The sequence below is a fragment of the Vulpes vulpes genome, chromosome 12 (assembly GCF_048418805.1).
Source record: "Vulpes vulpes isolate BD-2025 chromosome 12, VulVul3, whole genome shotgun sequence".
Lineage (NCBI taxonomy): Eukaryota > Metazoa > Chordata > Mammalia > Carnivora > Canidae > Vulpes > Vulpes vulpes.
Window position 1 is genome coordinate 169,526,428 of NC_132791.1, and position 20,023 is coordinate 169,546,450.

Here is a 20,023-nt window from a genome sequence, read left to right on the forward strand (position 1 = left end):
TTGGATATTCCAGCCCCTGCTGAGCTCTGGACCAAGCTCCCATCTGCAGCAAGACCAGCAGAACCATCCAGCTCAACCCCAGATGACCCCTCGAATTGTGGGAAGATCACGATTTTCTCCAAGTCTGAGGCTGAGGCTGACCTCAGCTTCCCTATCTGGGAAACGGGGATACTGATAGCTACTTCTGGGGTGTGCTATGAGGATAAAGTGAAAGTACCTCACAAATGAAGATGGTCAGTTGTTGCTTGCCAGCTTTTAGTTTTGGATCAGCCAAGAGAACACCTTTCCTTCTAACCCAAGTCCTGGCTACTCTTATGTCCCCAAATTGTCTGATGCACAACTTTCTGCTCCCTTCCCTGCCTCGTCTTTCTGCCATCCTGCCTGGTGCTGGGCTGTCCCGGCCAGGCACATTGAGAAGAGGACAGACATCTTCCACTCACCCAGAGCAGCGGGCCCTGGGGGCTCAGTGAAGGAGTCCAGAGAAATGGCTCCATCCAGATGCTTATCCACTGTCCAGGGAAAGCCACAGCTGGGCTGCAGGGGACTGATCCACTTCAGCATCTAGCTCTGAAATGCATCCCCACTGGACTCTCTAAATTAAAAGGATGATTTGACCCAGACCTGCTCCCACGCAGGAGAAATGAGAAACAAGGGATATTCCTACTAGAAAACACTCTCAAGATCATCTATTCCCAAAGTCACGGTTTGGAATGCCTACAGGGCCAGGCGGGTGATTGATCATACAACACGGCCAAGTGCATGACACAGAGGCTAGGGGTGTAGTGCAATGCCTGCCACTTGCCCTATGGTTATTTCAGTACCTTGTACATTTAAATTTACCCTACATACACGCATCAGAAGTATATATAACTCACACAGTAGATTAGTGATCACCCGGGGTAGGGGTGGGGGGGATAAACGGGGAGTGACCACTAGCAGGTACCTGTGTTCTTTCTGGGATGATGAAAATGTTCCCGAACTGGATGTGGTGATGGTTGCCCAACCCTGCGAACACATTCAAACCCACTGAGTCTTACACTTTAAGTGGGTAGATTTTATAGCATGTGAGTTACATCTCAATAAAGCTGTTTGAGAAATGAAAGTGATAGAGAAGAAAAAGGACAGAGCTCGATGAATTTTCACACAGTAAGTGCATCCTGTACTCACCACTCAGATTATAGCAGAACCCTGCCAGGTCCCAAGTCATCCCCTGATGCCCCAGCTCATTTTTTGCACTCTCCCCCTATTCTTAAAAGGTAATCCCAATCCTGACCTTGAACAGTATACCAGTTTTGCCTGTTCCAGTCCTTCCTACAAATGAGATCCTTCAGTGTGTGCTCTGTCCTGCCCGGCTTCTTTCACTCCGTGTTGGTGAGGTTCACCCACGCTGGTATCTGGCTGCAGAGAATTCCATTGTATGAACACACACCAGTCCACTGATCCGCGTTGATGGGCATTTGGGCACTTCTGTGTTTGAGCCACTCCCAGTAGAGCTGCCATTGACATTCTTCTGGGACGTGTCTTTGGTGAGAGTGTCCGCTCTGTTGAGTAAGGAGGTGGGAGTGGAATCACAGAGTCACAGGGTGGGCGTACGCTCTGCTTGGTAGATGCTGCCAAATAGGTGTTCAAGATGGTCATTCCAAATCCCACTTTATTCACATTGCATTTTAATAACAACGTGAGGGCCAACCCAAAACACTCCTGCAGGCCATCCTCCAGGTGGGCACTGCCAGGGACCCCGTCTGACTACTACTACACCTTCATAGCCACAGGGGAAGTCCAGCAAGGAGCTATGCCAGGTCACAGAGCAACGGATTAGCAGACTATCTGTTCACCAGCACATTGTTGGCCCCTCCAAACCTCAATGTACCCATCTGTAAGATAGGGCGATAATAACTCCTCTCACACTGAGCTGTTGGAGGATCCAGTGGAATGCTGTCTGGTAAGCACCTGCCACAGTGCGTGGCTCCCGAGCACTCCCTAGATGGGATTTGCCATTGCCGCTGCTGCCAGTCAGGACTTCTTACCCTGAATCCGTCCCCTTTCATCTAAACCCATGCACGCTGGTAAACGAAGAGTGCTAAAGATGAATACTGATGAGCACTGCCAGCTTCTCACTGAAGAGCTCACGGGGCTAAGTCACAACACGAACCCATAGAAGGTCAGGCACCACCATGTCCCTCCGAACCCCAAGAAAGTGCATGTGAATGGCTGTGTTCTCAGAGAGCACATCAGATACACAACAGTGACATGAATAATGTGTTGTCTTGAAACTGTCTGAATCACACGTGTGTTGTTTCAACTTGTCATTTTCCAATTTTACTAAAGTCAATAACAAAAGTTTAAAAGCTTGGAATTTATGCTAAAAGCAAAAAAAAAAAAAGTATAAGTCTTTAACTTTATTAAAGCCAGGTTTACATTAAAAGACAAAAACAGAAAGACAACAAAGGCATTCCCCCTGGAGCTTCAGAAACATGCAAAGCCCCGAGTCCTCCCCATAGTGTCCTTCTGCAGAAGGTTAACATGGGAAATGTCTCTCTAGTTATGTTTTGAGATGGTTTCATGCGCCATTAACCACTTTGTAGAGGCATGAATTTTCCCAGGGCACCATTTTTGCCACAGGGACTGATGGCCTGCGAAGGGAGATGGGAGGCTGGAGGCTGCGACGTCCCATAAAACACCGGTTTCGTGAGCACGGAGAAGATTAAGTTCCCATGTGCCTCATTGTTCATCTCAAGTGGGCTCCGGGGGATGCCTTTTAATCTCCAGGTGAAAGCTGCTGATTCGAAGTAAGCAATCCTGCTCCAAATGGTCTAGAAAGGAAACCCAGCCTGTCCCGATGGCTTGTCCTTTTTTTTTTTTAAATTCCCTCTTATTGGAGGCATCTGATGAGGACTTAGTATAATTAAAGTGGTGGCAAGGGCCGGAAGATAAAACAGCTATTGGAGGGAATTTGTCCAGCTGAGCTTAAAGGATCAATTAAATCCCTGGGCTGAGATATCAAATCATTAGCACCTTCCTAATCCAAAGGTGGCTCAACCCTGCCAGGGAGCATGGAGAAGGGGCATGAAGACCGTAGGGCTGGTGCTACCCCGGGAGCCAAGTCTGGGAGTACAAATGGGGCAGGTTGACCCCTAGGGTCAAGGTCCTGATGTACCTGTTTCTGCCCTAGTGAATTCTCAGTGCCGGATCCACTGAACACGCTTACTGAGCCAAATGCTCTCTGAGACCATCGATCCTTTCCCCATTTTTCCTGAGCGAAAAGTGTCGCCTGACTGCACAAATCTCAGATGGTCTCAGACCCCAACTCCTATCCCGCTGCTTTCTGACAGGGTGGTTGCATAAATGCCTGAGTTCACTTACCAGCTCCAAAATCCTGAGAGTGGTACCAATCCCTTTGGTCGCTGCTTCCTCATCTGTAAAATGAAAGCAAATAATAAATCCCCATCCCAGGACAGCTGTGGGAACTGAGTGAGTGCCCTAGCAAAGCACCTGGTCTAAGGTGGAGCTCATCAGGCATCATCACCCCCTCTTCATCTTTCATCTGAATGGTGGCTGTATTTTATTTCTCTTCAGGGGGAAGGCTCAGAGGTCAAAGGAGACTGGCTCTGCAGACTCAATCTTCCAAACCTTCCCAACCTGAGCAATGTCTACATCTCTCTACTCAAGCTGACACGTGGCCCGTGCATACCAGAACGACCATACAGGTGATGAGAGTTTTGAAATCTTTCCATATCAATTAGCAAACAGCCCATCCCCCTCCATCCCTGAGTGCTCCCCACTCCGGCCTCCAAGATCCCACTCCTCGGGTTCCCCATGGAAACAGAAAGGCTCACCCTGGACACAAGGAGCCCCTGGCACGCTGTGGCCCACCAGATCCACTCTGATTGGTGGGCTCACCAATACTCCCAACAGGGATGTGGGCTTGACCATCTCTCATTCATAGAGTGGAAGTAACTGGGGTGCCCAGAGGGGAGGTAACCAGCTCAAAGTCAATCTTCCAGTGGGCAGCAGAGCCAGGACCTGAATACAGGAGATGCTTGACTCCTGGACATGAAGTGGGAATGTGCAGGGTGTTTGGGGAACGTGTTGCATGCATCTCTTCCCTTGCTCATGATGCACACCAACCTTCACCAGGTTTGAATCTTGACTCTGCCATTTACAAACTATGTCACCAAAGGCAAGTGACTTCAGCCCTTTGGCTTTAATTTCCTTATATGTAACAAAACAAAAACCAGTACTACTGGCATTAATTTTATGGTATAAGCTGTGCTGTGCATCCTAGGACATTTAGCAGCTCCTTGGCCTCCACCCACTAGAAATCAATAGCACACACCTCACCCATCAGTCAGGACCATAGAAACGGACTCCAGACATTGCCTAATGTTTCCTTGGCAGCAAAATCATCCCCAGTTGACAATCCCTACTTTATTAAGATTGTTCTGAGTGTTGATGGTTTATAGAGAGGGCCTGATATATAGTAAGCTCTGTCCCTACCTTGTTCATCAGTGAGGACTGGATTTGCCTGCAAATAACAGTGGGTTGAACCAGACAGCAGCTTGGTTTTCTTGCTCATAAAGGACCAAATGTTAGCAATTCAGGGTTGTGTGGTGGCTCTGCTCTACTTCTCCATCCTTAACCTTTGACCTTTTCTTCAGGGACCAAGGTGACAGCTGCAGACAACAGTACTGGGAAAGGACTAACAGAGAAAGGGAGAGGCAAAGGACAGTAGCCTGCAGGCATCCCTTAAAATAGATCCCCAGGTGCCCCTCTACAGACAACCCATTGGCCAAAACTTGGTCACATGGACACATGTAGCAGCAGGGGAGGCTGGGAAATGTAGTCTGTTTTTAAAAAAGGATTTTATTTACCTCTTCATGAGAGACATAGAGAGAGGCAGAGACACAGGCAGAGGGAGAAGCAGGCTCCCCGCAGAGAGCCTGGTGGGGGACTCAATCCCAGGACTCCAGGATCATGACCCGAGCCAAAGGCAGCCGCTCAACCACTGAGCCATCCAGGTGCCCCGGAAATGTAGTCTTTATTCTACATGGCCACGTGCCCAGTGGACATCAGGGAACTGCCCAAGAAGAGAGAATGGGCTGCATGAGGTCATGAAATCTCGTGGGCCTGCGGCAGTCAGGAAGCTGATTAAAGCCAAAGGCTGTCAGAGCCACCAGGCCATGAGGGCTATATAATCCTTGGAACATCTGGTCCATTACATTTAATAAACCACCAAACAAGAAATATTAGCACAGCACTCAGGAAATCAACACACAGGCTACTCATCTTTAGAAAGAAATCCTGAAGAATGCCGTGGAGCCTGTCCCCTTTGTAACCTACTTCCTCCCCTTACCACCTCCACTTCCCGTGCAAGCTTGTGGTGAAAGGGAGGGAACATGGCACACTGGCCCGGGAATCTGGGGACTCTACTGTCTATTCTGCTACCCAGAGGTGGCATGACTGACATCAATCTCTAAGCCATCCAGGCCTCAGTTTGCTCACCTGTAAACAGGGCCAATATTGGAGTTTCAAGCATCAAAATGAGATATTTGCATGTATGCATTTTGTAAATTCCATAGCAGCACTGTCCAACAGAACCTTCTGTGATGATGAATGTTCTAGATCTGCATTGTCCAATATGGCAGCCACCAGCTCCCCCCATTACCATGTGGCCACTGAGCACTTGAAATGTGTTGGTATCATTGAGGAACTGGATTTTTAGGTGCATTTATTGGACAGCACAGCTCTGCAGCACTTGCTGCATATGACCAAGTGGTTTATGCTGCTTCCTCTCAGGGGCTTCTTCACAGAAGGCTCTCCAAGGTCCTTCATGTTTTCTCCCTCTTCCCCTTATTTTGAGCCTTAAAAAAAGGTACCCCATTACAATCATTAGTTTTTACAGAAATGAAAAACGGAAACAAAGAGGTGCTGGTGAGCATGCGGAGAAATCGGCATCCTGTGCATTGTGGGAAATAATGTCAAACGGGGCAGCTGCTATGGAAAACAGTAGGGAAGTTCCTCAAAAAATTAAGAATAGAACTACTCTATGATTCAGGAATCTCTCTTCTAGGTTTTTCTCCAAAAGACCTGAAAGCAGGAGCATGCACAAATGTTTGCATACCCATGTTCATAGCCACATTACTTACAACAGCCAAAAGGTTGAAGCAACCCAAGTGTCTAGCGATAGAAGAATGGTTAAATAGAATGTGGTCTATACATACAGTGAGATATTATTCAGCCTAGAAAAGGCAGAAAATTCTGACACCAGCTACAACATAGATAAACCTTGAGGACATGATGCCAAGTGAAATAAGCCAGTCTCAAAAAGACAGATACTGTATAATTCCACTCATAGAGGTCCCTAGAATCATCATATTTATAAAGACAGTTGGTGGCTGCCAGGAGCTAGGGGAAGGGGAGGTGGGAAGTTATTCAATGGGGACAGAGTTTCAGTTTTGCAAGTGAAAAAGTCAGGAGATGGATGGGGGTGATGGTTGCACAATAGTGTGAATGTTCTTAATGCCAAAGAACCATACACTTAAAAATGGTTAAAATTGTAAATTTTATGTTATGCATATTTTTAACTATATAGTTTATAAATACTTATTGATAAATATATTTATACATATATATTTTTTAATTAATTTATTTTTTATTGGTGTTCAGTTTACCAACATACAGAATAACACCCAGTGCTCATCCCATCAAGTGTCCCCCTCAGTGCCCGTCACCCATTCACCCTCACTCCCCACCCTCCTCCCCTTCCACCACCCCTAGTTCGTTTCCCAGAGTTAGGAGTCTTTATGTTCTGTCTCCCTTTCTGATATTTCCCACACATTTCTTCTTCCTTCCCTTATATTCCCTTTCACTATTATTTATATTCCCCAAATGAATGAGAACATACACAGTTTGTCCTTTTCCGATTGATTTACTTCACTCAGCATAATACCCTCCAGTTCCATCCACGTCGAAGCAAATGGTGGGTATTTGTTGTTTCTACTGGCTGAGGAATATTCCATTGTATACATAGACCACATCTTCTTTATCCATTCATCTTTTGATGGACACCGAGGCTCCTTCCACAGTTTGGCTATTGTGGCCATTGCTGCTAGAAACATCGGGGTGCAGGTGTCCCGGCGTTTCATTGCATCTGTATCTTTGGGGTAAATCCCCAAGAGTGCAATTGCTGGGTCGTAGGGCAGGTCTATTTTTAACTCTTTGAGGAACCTCCACACAGTTTTCCAGAGTGGCTGCACCAGTTCACATTCCCACCAACAGTGCAAGAGGGTTCCCTTTTCTCCACATCCTCTCCAACATTTATGGTTTCCTGCTTGTTAATGTTCCCCATTCTCACTGGTGTGAGGTGGGATCTAATTGTGGTTTTGATTTGTATTGCCCTGATGGCAAGTGATGCAGAGCATTTTCTCACGCATATATATTTTTAAAGCACCCCCAAAGGACTCTGAAACTCATCAGCACTAAAGCAAAATGTCTGGAAGGTAACAGACTGAGGCAGGAGACCCTGCCTGGATCCAGGAGGTTGGAGGCTCCAGCACAAACAGTGAAAATCAGGTATTTGGGAAGATTTAGGGGCACCAGGACCTTTCAGCTTCCCTCAAACACTTTGCGTAGAAGAGCAGCCCTGCAGGATGATGTCATCAACCATGCTGAGCCCAGGAGCTAAAAACAGATGAACCGTTTCTAGAGCAGGGACCTTTTTCGTCTCCCCCTTGGAGCTAGTAAGGCTACAATGTGAGTCCTAATGTTAAAGTAAAACAGTGGTGGAATAAAAGATCTTCCAGTCCTCAGGGTGATCTTGCCAGGACATGATGCTGGCCTGGAGATGTGGGTGCTTCAGAGGCTACAGATACAGGCTGATTCCAAATCAGATGCTCAGACACTTTTGTTTGGGAAGGCAGGCCTTTAAATCTGCTTTTGAATTAGCTGCCAGCATTTACAAGTGCACAATTTTACATAAAAATCTGTATTTCCAGTTCTCTTGAATGCACAAGAAACTCTGTAGAGCCTGCTGTTCCATGTGGCAGCACCAGCTACTCTTGAGTAGTGGTGACCTGTTCAGATGGGACTTGCCCTCCTCAGTTGACCACAATCCCCACCCCTCCCTATTGTCTCCCTGTCTTCCCACAGAGCCCATCTGTGTTTGTGACCAGCTCCTTCCCCACTGGTGAGCTTTTGCCAACTCTATGACATGGAACGAGAATGACAGATTCTTTTTTTTTTTTTGAGAATGACAGATTCTAAGAACATCTTACATAGACAGGAAACTTACTGAGAATCTCAATTAAGTCCATTTTATAGATGGGGAAATTGGCACCCAAAGAAGGTAAACGAGGTGCCCAGGATTTCAGAGTCATTGATGAGCTGCACTGAAATGCAAATCAGGTCTCTGGGATCCCATTCCTTATCTCTAGCTGTTTTCATGGCCTTAAAGCACACACGTCTCACGCATGTGTGCACACAACTCAGTGCCCTTGGCAACAGTAGCAGTGGTTGAGTGTTTACTAATCGCTTGCTATGAACCCAGGAGGTACCCATCAGCTCCCCGTCTACAACACTACTACTGGTCCCGAGGCGCGGCCCGGGTGATGGAGGCTTAGCCCAGAAGTGAAGCATCCTGCCTGAAGCCACACTTCCCAAAGGAGGCTCCGCTGAGGTTTCTGTGTGGGTCTATCCAATTATCCAGTGCTTAACCACACTTGCAAATTCTACCCCATTAAGAGACATTTACCATCTCACCCTCTAAAAATTACATCAACCCCAGGCGTTTAATAGCTTCGAGGCTAGAAGACAATTGGGCTTGATGATTCTGAGTCAGATGGAAATCTGGCTTCTCCACGTGCCCAGGATCAGAATTGGGCTGTGGGAAACCATTCAGTCATCTCCTTATGGTGCTGTTATCATCAGTTGACTCCATGACTGATAATCCACCTTCTGCCCAAAGCAATAGTAAGTCTTCCGTGCACATCCTGATAGCTTAAGTGTCCCCATTGACATCATGGGATTTATTTTTCTTTCTAAATACATTTGCAAGTGGTTGTTTCCCAATCACAAACCATTATATCATGAATGGAAAAGCCAGAGTCACAGAGACCCTCACGGAACACTGTCTGCAGGAATGAATGTATTCTTGTATTGAATTGGCCTCAGAGGAACAGTGGACCTTTGAACTTGGGTTCCGATTTTTCTAATCTGGACTTTTGAAGCTGTGTGACCCAGGGGGAGGTACTCAACCTCTCTGGGCCTGAGCATCCTTGGCTGTCAGATTGGAGGGCTACAACCATATCAGAGACCTGCCAAATCAAATAAGACTGAAACACATCGTCCAAGTTTGTAAATTAGAACACGTTACGCGGATGTCAGCTGCTACTCATCTTTTGTCAAGCATGAAGAGCACGCTGCCAGTGTTTGACAATGTGGACCTCCTGGTTTTTAAGCTAGGTTTATTCTGTCTCCCTTTGCAGTGCTTTTCCTTAAATAATTAATTTCCCTTCATACTTTAATCTTCAAAGCCCTCAGCACCTGCCGTCGGAGTAAGGCGGTGCAACTTAACACAATTACATTCCTCCTACAGCTAAATTAAATCCCACCCTCACAGCTTGGGAAATAGCATCTGAAGGTATCAGAATGATTACTGACCCTCTGGAAGGGAGCTCCATCCAAATGCTCGAGAGGACGGGCTGACCTGGGGCTCGAGACTTAAGGAAAGCGACTCCTCTGCCGTTTAACCTCCTCTGCCTGTGCGCCTAGGTGAGCCAGCGCCCTGCAGCACCTGGGCCGGCTGAGGGCAGGGCCCAGACATTCCTCCTGAGCCAGGGCAGCAGGGGGCTGAGCCAGAAGCTTCTATTCCTTCTTCCCTGCTAGCCTGCTTGACCACCGGAGAGGGCCCCACTCAAGGGCACTCTGTGACCTCATGTGCCTTTTGGTTGGAGGGGCTGCAGAGTACATACCAGGAGCAAAGGAGGGCCTGGAGAGAGTTACTCTGACATGTGAGTCAGAGGTGACAAAGGACAGCCTGTGTGCCAGGGACACAGCAGGGTGTCGAAGAGGTGGCCAACCTGGTCTTCCCAGCCCCAAAGACCCACCAGTATGTTTATTTCTGTGCTTTCTGTGTTTTCCACAGTGATCATAAAAGTCTTGTTCCAGAGTGTTCTACAAGGCCCCTCTGGGCAGGTTGTCTCACCACTGCCATTTTCAGCCACAAGAAAAGAAGTCATCAAGTCCTCTGCATCTATCAGCTGGCTCTAATCGTCACCTTTACTTGCAAATACTAAACAAAAGGAAGCAAACGAACAAATTCACCTTTTAAAACAGCAAAAAGGGGTGCCGCATAGGGTGGCCCAGTGGTTAAGCGTCTGCTTAATCTTGATCCCAGGGTCCTGGGATTGAGTTCCACATTGGGCTCCCCGCATGGAGCCTGCTTCTCCCTCTGCTTATGTTTCTGCCTCTCTCTGTGTCTCTCATGAATAAATAAATAAAACTTTAAAAAAAAAAACAGGAAAAAATATATTTGCAAATTAATTTTGTGGTATTATGTTTACAAGGGTGGAGCAGTACAGCAGGATATTTAAGGGCAAGGACTTAGGTGTTAGACCCACCACCAACACTACTGTGTGACTTCAAACAGGTTGCTTAACCTCTCTGAGCTTGTTTTCTCATGAGTCAGAAGATCATACCTTGCAGTTGTTGGAAGGGCTGAGGGCATGAAGAAAGGCATGCAGCAAGCCCTCAAGGCTTTACTACAAAGGAAGTATGTCCACACAGGTCCGGAGCTATGTGTGACAAAATGGGAAAGGATTCTTTTTTGAGAAGAATGTGCATTTGAATTTTTTTACATAGACACATTTTGTGCAAATATCTGAAAACAACATCTGCTCATTTTAGAAAATTTCGAAAGTGTGGAAAATTATTTGGAAGAAAATAAATGTTATTTCTTGTAACCCCCACCGCCATCTTTCCAAGAGATGGTGGGTCATTATAAATATCCTTATCGTTAGCTAGGGAAGCCCTACATAGGATGCAGAAAAATGAACAGAAGGTGTCCTCTCTTTTGGGTTCTGGTCCTAGCATCTAAGCACGATCCCCTGGAGATGGAGGTCAAGAAAGTTTCCCCACACTCCACTTAATGCCTCTGCATATCCATCCATATCCATCCAGGGCTTACTGAATCCCATCCCATGTCAGCCCCATGCCGAGGCCATAACGGGCAGACTTCCAGCTCTGGCCCAACTGGACACTCTGCAACAGAGCTTGGTTTGAGTCAGCCTCCTAAGACCCAGGCCAGCCCGGAGCTCCCTGACCCAGGGCTGCCAGGTTCTCCGTCTTCCCTCTTCCCGGCTGAGGGGACCATCGCCCTACTTCTGCACCACTGTTTGCTTGTCCAGACTTGCTCTAAATAAGCAACTGATCATGCTGTCTGTCCCTCCTATTTATTTAGCCGTGAAGGGTGTTGAATGCAAGAGCCAAAATTTCTGCTGACAGCAAAGCAAGTCAAAGAAACGTCTCCTTTTAGGGTAACAAATGTTTCTGTGTTCCAGCAGAGAACAAAGCTTTTGCACTTTAAAAAAAAATCAGGTCAATTATTCTATTGCTTTTAGCTTCTCAATCTTGTCTGATTGAGTACTTACTCTGGAATACTGAGGATTCGTAGGACAACTCGCTTTCCTGGTGACCTTCTCCCTCCCTTCTAAGGAAAATCACTGCCCTAGATTTTTCAAAATCTTCATGAAAGCAGAATGTCTGGAGCAAACAACCCTTAAAAGATGTGAAAGCAAATTATGAGATTTTTTCCAGCAATAAGATGGGGTTTATGCTTCTGATAAAACACATTTAGACAAAATGCTGTTGTCAGGACATTAGAAACAAGTAAGCCTCTGTTCTCTTTCTACTTTTAAAGGATTCTGGGTAATTCTATGGTTTGTTTGCCTTTACTTTTCTTGTATAATTGTACAACCTTTGAGACGCCTGGGTAGCTCAGTTGGTTAAGCGTCTGCCTTCGGCTCAGGTCATGATCTCAGGGTCGTGGAATCGAGTCCCGCATCAGGCTCTCTGCTCAGCTGGGAGTCTGCTTCTCCCTCTCCCCCTGCTCGTGCACTCTCTCTCTCTCTCTTGCTTGCTCACTGTCTCTCTCAAATAAATAAATAAAATCTTTTTAAAAAATTGTACAACCTGGGGATCCCTGGGTGGCTCAGCGGTTTAGCACCTGCCTTTGGCCCAGGGTGTGATCCTGGAGACCCGGGATCGAGTCCCGCGTTGGGCTCCCGGCATGGAGCCTGCTTCTCCCTCCTCCTGTGTCTCTGCCTCTCTCTCTCTCTCTCTCTCTATGTCTATCATAAATAAATAAATAAATAAATAAATAAATAAATAAATAAATCTTTAAAAATAATTGTACAACCTTTGATCAGTTATCTCTTTAAAAAGTTATTAGTGTGATCCCTGGGTGGCACAGCGGTTTGGCGCCTGCCTTTGGCCCAGGGCGCGATCCTGGAGACCCGGGATCGAATCTCGCGTCGGGCTCCCGGTGCATGGAGCCTGCTTCTCCCTCTGCCTGTGTCTCTGCCTCTCTCTCTCTGTCTCTGTGTGTGACTATCATAAATAAATAAAAATTTTAAAAAAATAAAATAAAAAGTTAGTAGTAATAATAGCACTAAGAATAATCCCTAACCCTGGCTGCTCCCTTTCTGCTGGACACTGTGTTAAGTGCTCTACATGCATGGTCTCGCATAGTCCTTACAGTAATCCTCACTTTGAGGTAGGTACTGTTGGTCTATCATTTTACAGCCCCATTTAACAGATGAGGAAACTGAGTTTCAGAGAGTCAAAGTAACTCTCCCAAGGTTACAAAGTTATGAATGGAAAGAACTGATCCGTGAGCCCTAGCACTCAGGCCCTAGAGCCCCAAACTTAATCCCCATGTGGTGCTTGAGCTCTGCATAAAAAAGGAAGAATTACATATGCAGCAGCAAAACAGAATTCATGTCTAAAGCTTCCATTCAGAGATAACCATTTGGCACGTCAATATTCTTCCATTTTAGTTTTCCTTAGTTTTCTTCACTTACCAAATGCAGCATGAGCTTTCTCTCACGTCAATAGGCACGTTGGCTGCTGCGTGTTGAGTTCCATGGGCAGACGTTACTGGAGGCTCCACACCCCCACCCCCAATATTGGAGGAGACAAGAAAAAAAGGGTAACGTGATTATATAAAAACCCCAAGGACAACAGTCGGAACTGGAAGCAAAGATTGGATTTGAAGGTCTCCTCTTCCCTTGGCTTCTGTGGCTGGTTAGAACTCATCGGAAATGACCAAAGAGGAAGGAAATCGTAATGGAGCCATAGCAGCTTTGACAGGACCACAAATTCTTTGACACTCCTCCCATGGCCGGGGGGCTGTGGCCCCTCCCTTGGTGTGCAGACAGGCTTCTGGCTACGTTGACAAGAGAGTACAGCGGACGGGACACCCTGTGACTTCTGCGGTTGGGTCATAAAAGACTTTGGAGCTCCCAGTTGGCTCACAGGACCACTGAGGCCACCATGCTGGAGAGACCAGCTGGAGGTGCTCTGGCCAACTGCCCAAGCTGAGCCCAGCCTTCCACCAACCCCACCATCTTGGAAGTGGCTCCTCCAGCCCCAGATGTTGGAGTCACCCCAGCCTTCCGGTCTTCCAACAGAGGCCCTAGACATCATGGAGCGGACCAAGCCCTTCTTGCACCCTGCCCAAATTTCTGTCCCACGGAATCCATGATTCTTTTTTCCATCCATAATGAGTGCTCATTATTTTATGCCATTAGGCTCGGGATGGTTTGTTTAACCGCAATCGATTCCTGGAACAGAATTTGGTACCTGGAAATGAGGACTGACCTGAGCGAACTCTGAGCTGCATTCAGGGATTTCTCTGCTTGACTCTTGAGGCATCACAAGCATCAGGAGGCCAACCCCCGCCTAAAAATACCAACAGCTCCATTGACCTTCCCTACCTGGGTCTTCAGGAGCAGGTTTGGCTAGGAAAGACATCAAAATGTAATTTTTTAAAAGTTTTTGTTTGTTTGTTTAGTCTCTCATGGGGCACCTGGGTGGCTCAGCTGGTTAGGCACCCGTCTTTAGCTCAGGTCATGGCCCTGGGGTCCTGGGATGGAGCCCCACATCAGGATCCCTGCTTGGTGGCGAGCCTGCTTCTCCCTCTCCTTCTGCTAATAAACATATAAAATCTTTTTAAAAAATAATAAAAATTTTAAAAGTCTCTCACACCAGTATGGAATAAACATGTGCCCAAAACCCCCTGTGCTCATCACTTTGGAAGCAGGCATGGTGGGAGCTGGTCAAGCAGCATGTGAGGCCCCCCCTGCCTGCGGGCACTCAGGAATGGTGGAGAAGGGGCTGAGAAAGACAGACCTGGCGAGGGTCCTGCAGGGCAGCAGAAGCACAGCCTCTGGTTTTCTTTGCTAACGGACAGAAGTCATGGTCACCTGTGCCAGACACAAGTTTGCAAGTGAACGTGTTCACTTTGGAATCAGGGACCCTAACGAATAGTAAGAGGAGCCGAACAAAGGCACGATTCCTTAGAGGATGAAATATAAATAACTCCCCGCCGGCCTGCTCATGGGGCTAGTGTCACATTGAAAGGACGAGCCGGCATCCATTCACTGATTTTCAAGTTTCTCCTCACTTTCCTGTTGAGGATCCTGGCAGCGGAGCCCGGGCCGCCTTGTCCACACACTGCCAGTTGGACCCGGACCTAACACATCCCGATCTTGGGCGGGCGCCCCTGCCTCCTCGCTGCGGCCCCGGGCCCAGAGATGCGGGCTCTCAGCCCCTCCTGGGTCCCTGGGACCCCCCCGTCCGCCCCTGCCTCTCCTCCCTGCATTCGGGCCCCTTTAGCCCCCTTTAGGCCCCAGGACCCTCACGCTTCTCAGAGGCCTAGGGAAAGATGGATGATTCTGGAGACAAAGCATCCAAATCAGGAGGAAATAGCCAACTGCTATTAATAGGGTTAACATATCCATTTGCTCCTTGGCCAATTTCACAGCCAAAATATTTCATTACATTTAAAAACACTGTGTCGCTTTATCATCTCATTTTGAAGAGGCCTGTCCGGAGCAGGTACAGAGTGTGGGGAGGAGGAGCCTCACCAATCATAAATTAAATGAGCTCCTCGCAGCGAATGATTTCAAAAGCACAATAACAGGCACGTCGCCGCATCTTTGCAAAGCAAAGCAGTTGGCTGTGGGGTGAGGGTGTGTGCAAGAGGCTGGCAAGACCGCCTGGCGATGGGGCATCTCTCCCTCCCCGTGCCCACCCTGGAGCCTCCAAATGCCAAGAACGCAGGCTTCAGGCCTCCACAGTCCCATTTCCCACCATGTGACATTTTCACGTCCTGCCACCTTCATCCCGGGACAGACCCTGCTCCTGCAGAACAGCACTGGAAAACCCACCTGCCACTGTGCCACTGCTCCGCTGATATTCCAATCCTTCCCCTGCGCGGGGCTCGGGTGCTGCCCAGCGATCCTTCCAGGGACCCAGTGAAGTCCAGCATGTCCCAGGCATCTGCCTCCACCACCACCCTCCACCCCAGTGACAGAGATCAGAGAGGGGCCTGTCCCAGAGGGGGCATCCAGGAAGCAGAAAAGGGGTACCAATGAATAGGCTGTGGCCAGCGGCCGACCTTGGTCTAGAAGAGGCATTTGGCACATCAGCTTGTTTGTGGGGCTGAGCAGGTCCCCCAGGGAGACTGTACTTGACCCACTTACCCTGAACGTACCTGGAATCATACTCTTTCTTTAGAGGCCTTGTGCCCAGGGTCATCAGACCACAGGCCACTGAGGACAGCTGTGTGAGCACAAATGGTTCCTGGGCTGGGGGGGGAATGGGAAAGGACGGGGGTGTGGAGGAAGGAACCCTCTAAGACCCCTTTCACCCTTTACAGGAAATAATTCATGATTTGAAAGGTGCTGTAACTCTGTAGGGGTTTCATTTGTTGGTCCACAGACTTTCAGCCAGGCTGCTCTTGAGAGTCCCTGGGAAACCCTACTAGGGCCGCAGGGTGCTCTTCATGGCAGAGGACCCCGCCTGGCCCCCCATGACTGAGCATGAGTTCTGCACCATCCCATGGGGAACACTCCGAGATCAGCCCACTTCCACGCCCTTCAGGCCCAAACCCGGCTCACCTCTGCCTCTCAGCCTCTCCCTCAAATTCCCTCCAGGCCCCCAGCACATAGAGGAGCACTGACCTCCTTCCCCACGGGACTCCAGGACCCCAAGGGAAGTCTCTGCTTTTCACACAATCTGCTTCTGGGTCACCCACTTGCCCCCACACTGCAGACACAGCTCTTGGGGTGACGCCCCCTCCCTGGAAGGGTACTGAGGACACTCCTGTTTGTACTTCCAGCCCAAGCTCTTCTCTGGGCTCTGGATTCAAATTCCCAAACATCTGCAGCAGGGTGCCCTTAACCTGATAAGTTCAAGGCTTTCCCCCAGACATCTCCTCCTTCATTGCTTCCCTTTTGCTTCACTGCGCAGACTGGAAATCTTGGGGTCACTGTCACCTCCTCCCACTCCCTCACACCCTGCACCCCACCCTCCACCCAGTTTGCGCATGCGCGCCCCCCCCCAGCTCCTGAGAACCACGCCCACTTCCCTCCCACTGCCTCTCTCCTGCCCATCCTTACCTCCCCCCTCATCCCCTCACACACTCCTTCCCTGGTCTCCCAGACTCTCATCCCACCCACCATGTACCTGCCCTAGGGTACATCACACCTGAGCAAATTCTTCCAGCGTTCTTTGGATGACTCTGTAATGTCTTCGGAATAAGATCTAGTGGCCAACCCATCATTCAAACCCGCTGATCCCGATTTCTTGTTCTAACCTAATCTCTGGCTGTCCTCCCTTGCTGAGCACATACCCCACCGCCTGGACATGTCTTCCCTGTACACTCCAGCCCTCGATCCAGCACTCCCCTCAGCCCCCAGAGGGTCAGGGTCAGTGTCATTGCTCAAACTCCTACTCATACTTCCACACCCAGCTCCAATGCCCCTGCAGTGCAAAAGTCTTCCTTGGATTCTCTCAATTAGAATCAACCTCAAATTTCCTTGTACTCCCAAAACTCCACAGCTACACCTCATTAAAATTTCTCTATATTTGTCTTTGTTATAGTAAATCGTGTCCATCTCCCTGACATGCAGTCCTTAAGGCCACAGTATGCCTTTTTATGTCCACCTCCGATCCCCAAGCCCCCACCCCTCGCATCCCTCAGCTTCCACCTGGGGCAGAAATCAACAGGGCGTGGACCTCCACCAGGATCTGAGCACCTGAACAAGATGTGTGAGGGCATCTCTCCAACAGGCCCGGTGCACTAACCACCTGTCCTGACCACGAAATCATTCATGAGACCATCACTTCCTTATAGTCACCAATATCGGTTGTTTCGGGTCACGATTATCATAGGAAGGTTTCCAGATGATACATGAAGATTGGAAATGGGTTGAGCGAACAGTAAAATGCAGGATCTGATAACCTTACAGTTACCAAACACAGGTTAACGTTCACCTGGTCTCACCTCACATTTCTTTCTCAACCTTGAGCCCCTCTCCTGGCCTCTGCCTTTCTGTGGCCGGGGCGTAGCCCCAGAAAGCTAGTCTTGGTGGAGCTTGAAATGAAGGTGAGGTGGAGCAGAGCAGTTTACAGCAGGCACGGCAGGTGAGGCGTCCTGGATGCTGAGGGCAGGTGCCGTAACTTCCAGCCTCAGTTTTTCCATCTCTGAACTAGGAGAATAACTGGATCCACCTCTGATCCCTGGGCTGTTGGAAGGGTGAGAATGTGTATCTGGTTCAGGGTGGGGGACACAGAAAGAGTTCAGGGATGTGTGTGCTGGCCATTCTCTGTGCCCCCAGCCTGGCCCCGGAAGGAGAAACCACTAGATGTGCTGTCTCTTGGCTGTGAAAATTGTGTCTGTGAGTGTGAGTGTGAGCACTCATCTGGGGGAGTGAGCAGCAGGGCCCCTCACCAGCCCTCCCATACCATTCCTCTGAATTCCCGGATCCTCTCTGCCACGGGACCAAAGAATAAAGTGTTTAGATCCAAACATCACCCCCAAATACTGGCTGATCACAGAAGGAAAGGGTTCTTTTACAACAGACAACATCTGTTTCGGCCACCCTAACCCTGGGCGTCACTTCGGCATTAACCACGGAGGACAGCCAAGGTCATGGGCTCTCAACAACCCCACCTAGGAAGCATTCTGGCCCAAACTATGTAACCTGAGTGTGATCGATACATTGGATCTAATTTCCAGAAATAGAAGGGAGAGGGAGCCTCTTGGGAACAGTCTATAGGACAACCTGGCCTGATTTTTTTCAAAAATCGGTGTCACCGGGGCAGGGGTGGAAGGTGGCAGAGAAAGTTCTGGGTGGCGGGGGGGGAGGGGGGGTCGGGCACCAGAGGACTGTTGGAGATTAAAGAGTAAAGGAACACAAATGTCCTATGTCACCATTCACTGGACCTTGGTCCTCGGAAAACTAGTAGACTGTAAAAGACATTTTAGAAACACAGAAAGTTGATTATGGGCAGGTTACCAGATGATACAACAATTAGGAAATTGTTAATTATTATTAATCACACTTGTGATAAAATAATGGTTTTGTGGTTACACAGGACATTATCTTTCTTTTTCTGGATGTCTAAGTGGAAGAATTCAGGGTGAAACGCCACAGTGTCTAGTTTACTTCGAAATGCTTCAGAAAAGGAAAAAGCAGACATTCATATGTAAAGCCAACATGACAAAATGCTATTCTGAGCCAAGGCAGTACTAGTCTTATAATTTTTCCACCTGTTTGAAGAACGTCATAACGAAAAGCTACAAGCACCTTGGTGGGGATGGAGGGCTGAGGCCCCAGCACGGGTTCTGCTCTGGAGCCTTAGAATCAGAATATAATGGGGATCCCTGGGTGGCTCAGCAGTTTGGCGCCTGCCTTCGGCCCAGGGCGTGATCCTGGACCCCGGGATCAAGGCCCACGTCGGGCTTCCTGCATGGAGCCTGCTTCTCCCTCTGCCTGTGTCTCTGCCTCTCTCTATGTGTCTCTCACGAATAAATAAATAAAATCTTAAAAAAAAAAAAAAAGAATCAGAATATACTAATATTCTGTCTCCTGGGGGGGGGATGTGGGGAGGACCGCTCCTCCAGCAGGAAGACCTCAACTGCCAGAGCTCAGCTGCCCGGAATGCAAGTCCCTCTGTAGCAATAGTCTACAACTTCCACAAACTGCCCGAGGTCTTGCATCTTTCACTGGGGACAACTACATCTTGAGCAATATATTTTTTTAAAGGTTTATTTATTTATTTATTCATGAGAGACACAGAGAGAGGCAGAGACACAGGCAGAGGGAGAAGTAGGCTCCCTGCAGGGAACCTGATGCAGGACTCGATCCCAGCATCCCTTCCACAAAAGGGAGAAGGAGGTGGAAGGTGGTAGAGGAGACCTTCACCCACTGACTTTTTTCTATGCTCAGGATCTCAGGATCCAGGACGGAGGGAGGGAGGGAGGGAGGAAGGGAGGGAGAGAGGGACAAGGGGAGGGACAGTCCAGGTAAAGACACAGAGCTGGGGGTACCTGCAGCCTTCAGTGGCTTTAGGGCTGCAGCCCGGCCACTTCAACCTGTGACAACCTGGTCCTAACAGGGAGCCCCAGGCTGAATCTAGCCTGTCCATATGTCTTACTGGGCCCTCCAGAGCTGTGGGTGCTCAAAACAAAAATTAAACCACTTTTTCTGTTTAAACACAACGCACCTACTAAAGTTCACACATCTCTTGCACAAATGCAACACAATGTGTACTCAGCCCCCGAGTGAAACCGATCGTGTGACCTGACAGGCCCTCAGAACCCGCTATGCACCCCCAACTGTAATTGCGCTGACCTTAATGGCCATAGATTAGTTCTGCCCATTTTTAAATTTTCCGTCAATGGAGCCATGCTGTATCTGCTCTTTCTGTGTCTTTTACTCAACATGAGGACTTGGAG